Genomic DNA, 3,533 nt, shown 5'->3' with positions numbered 1-3,533 from the left:
TTTGTTTTTTTATAAACGCGCTGTATTTTAGGAGAGTCGTATACTAAGTATGCCCAGATATACCGCGACAGGAATTAATTTCTCGATATCAATCTAAGATTTATTTACATCGCCAAGGTTGTGTACTTAGCGAAAGCTGATCGATATACCCTATTATTTCCCTTCTTAATCCCGGGACATTTATAATGAGTAAATCGAAATGACAATTCCATTAAACTGATTTTAATAATGCTGTCCTGCAGAAAGACCAATAACCGCAATCCCAAGTGTAGAGTGTACCTCCAATCTATAACATTTAAATGACACGAGTGTCTTAATTTATGAATAATTAATAGTAGATATTTAATATAAACAAGGACTCTGGTAGCAATTGATTTTAGATGAGGGAAAGAGGTGGGGTAAGTTTAGTTTACTTTATTCGATTACTATATATTTATACAACATGTACATAAATAATTTCTATACCTGCGGTATTTTATGTTTTTACACATGCGGGAATGTTAGGAAAACTAATGTAAAAAAAAGAAAACAATGTATCAGACTTAAATTAAAAGTTCTACGAAAAGAAGGGTTTATGACATTCGTCTGTTATGACATATATACCAGTATTTAAAATGACGGAAAGACATTAAAAGTTCGAAACAGAAAAAAAAACAACAAATCTTCATATTTGTGATGGAACTATATTCCGAGAATTTCACTAGATGATTCATAACACATCATGATAGATAGATTTATTAGAATAAGTTAAATTGCTAAGTTATCATTTTAGAACAATCATGTAAATATTTGTAAATATTTTATTTTGAAAAGTTGGGAAACGATGTGTTTCAAATTGAATGTTTAAAATAAGAAGTATGGCGTGAAAATCTTCAGCTTCGTATCATTTATTGAAGCAGTTTTAATTGTATCATTTTTCCCCATTTGTTTCCACCTAATACAAAAGTGTAAGATTTATGTGTCTTTATAGACCAGCATGATTTTTGCTACATAAACCAGACTTAAAAGACTAGGAACAGCAACAAAAACATAAACAGAACAACTTTACATATGGAGATTCAGAAAATAAAATTAAGGGAGTTAACTCTTCTTAGCACTGTCTTGTGGTTTCTCAGTGCATCCTCAGATTTTACAATTCTACCACCGGCTGATAATGGGATAAATACCACCAATCTGTTAAGACATTACATAAATGTCTGTGGTTTCGGTTATTTATGTGACGATACAATAAATGTCCACTCTAAGTACGTCACAAAAGCCAGGTTCCCGAACTGTCCGCCTTGTTCCTGTGACGACTTGTGTTATTTTAATGGAAACTGTTGCCCGGACAAGTATTTCAATCATTACCAACCGGATAAAAAATTCAAACATCATCGTTCCCTTAGATCCTTATTATTCTTTAAGCCATACAATATGGAACACCAAATACAGATGAAATTTATTGACAAGTGTCCTACTAATGCATCGTCGAGCCAACGCGAGAAATGCGAAAAAGTTAGGACCCCCCTGGAACGTATTTTCGCCCCACCCTGTACATCATTAAGGAGTAAGATGGTCTACTGGAACAAGTATTGTGCCTTATGTCATAGAGAACGGGAAAACAAGCTTGCGTTTTGGAAGATTTCTTTCAGCAAGAGCTGTAACATATCCATCTTCTATGTTTCGTCCTGGGAAGAAGTTCTAGAAACCGTCAAATCAGACTTCAAAGCTTGTCTGATGGCGCACATTCCTCCCAGTATGGATCTTCAAGTATTACCCCAAGAAAATCTTATTAGAAAGTGCAGCTTGAATTTTAATGATACAGATGTAATGAAAGGGTGTTCGTCAATGTATAATTTCAAATACAGGAACTATAAGAATATATTCTGTGCTATGTGTGTTCCGTTTGGGGAAATCGACGATTTCTCCGTGATTTCCTCTTGTAATCCACAGTCTGCTTTGTTTTTAGATATGTCAAAGAAAGAAATCTACATATTAGAAAACCTTTGTAAGAAATCGGGAACTTACGCACTTACTTACCCCTATAAAAATGTATTTTGCTATCTTTGTAATATGCGTGTTTCACAGAAGGCGCGAGGCAATGCAGACATTGTGTATTATGCAGACATTAAGGCGAAAGTAAGAGAGAAACTAAGCTTTGAGAAAATCAATACATACAATGTTTATCTTCGAGAAATCAAACTTATTGATTTTGACTGGACAGAGGATTATATAAGTGATACTGTTAGGAAGGTAGATTTCACAACTTTCGAAGACAGTGATAATACAGCCACCCTTAATATAACACGACTAGAGGAGTTGTTTACTGCGTCCACTAAAGACTGTCTAGGGCTTAGTAGAAGTTCTGGATTTAAAAATGATTTACAGGCATCCCGTCCATGTGAAAATAACACGCAATGTTTGTTTGGGAAAGCTGAATATTGCTGTTTAGAACTTTTTGTAACAACACCTGTTAGCTGTATACCCGCGGGGAGGAAGGGCAAACGTTACCTTGTTATCAACGATTGTAACATGGAGAAACTCAACCCACGAGATCGGCGAGATCGGTCAAAGGATTTCGCTCAGAAATATCTTTGTAGAAAGGAAATGAGTTTTCCCATCGAATTTGATGGAAAATCGTACAGGAATATATTTTGTTTTTTATGTGTAGAGGGAAAATGGAATATTCGGACCGCTCATCTATGGCCCTTTGCTCTGAAGTGTCCGAAGGAAATTCCGTTGTTATACTACGTGGATGGTGTGCCCAATATAATGAAAGAAGCTCGGCGAAGAAGGTGCGATGTTATTTTTGATACATCAAGATCATATGAATGTTTGGCTGGCATTACTCCATGTACCTACCAAGGGGAACAGGACGTGGTCACAGCATGCGAAGACACGGCACTACAGTTCTTTGATCGAGGAAGGGAATTTTGCGAAATTTGCCGACATCCGCCTATAGGCGAAGTACGAAACTCTAATTGCACTTTGGGTAGTGCTAGTTATACAGAAGAACTGCGGCGGAAATGCAACGATTTTCCGGAAGTAAACAATTATAAGTTGGGCTTATATAAAAACCGCTTTTGTCTTGAGTGCAATGGCTTAATTCAATCTCCGACTCATTGTAAATCTCCTACAAGGGGATCCAAATACTCCGAATTCGCAACACTAGAGATTATAATGCAGTCAGTTTTATCAGAACCCCCAAAGAGGCACACAATATGGACTTGGGTATGTAGTGACTTATTTATACGGAGTTTAAAGAAAACCTGTATTTAAATAGGTTTGTGAAAATGCACATCAAATACGGACGTAATTTGTTGTCTGTTAATTTACTTCTTTGGTAATATCAAACTCATTGGCAAGCAGAGATGTAAATTTATAACAAAACGGTCATTTTTCTATCTTAGCCTGCTCCTCCATAAAGCAATTCCAAGTTTTTTTTCTATGTTTAGCGTCCGCGAATGGATTGGGTTTTATTTCATGAATTTAAAATTAAAAACACATACTAAAAATGAAGAAATACATATTTTTGCAACAGGACTTAACTTTTT

The sequence above is a fragment of the Saccostrea echinata genome, unplaced genomic scaffold, assembly GCF_033153115.1.
Source record: "Saccostrea echinata isolate AGI-Se365-2 ecotype Australia unplaced genomic scaffold, CSIRO_AGI_Sech_v1 ptg000033l, whole genome shotgun sequence".
Taxonomy (NCBI): Eukaryota; Metazoa; Mollusca; class Bivalvia; order Ostreida; family Ostreidae; genus Saccostrea; species Saccostrea echinata.
The sequence above is the reverse complement of the archived record's forward strand: the minus strand, read 5'-3'. Positions refer to the sequence as shown.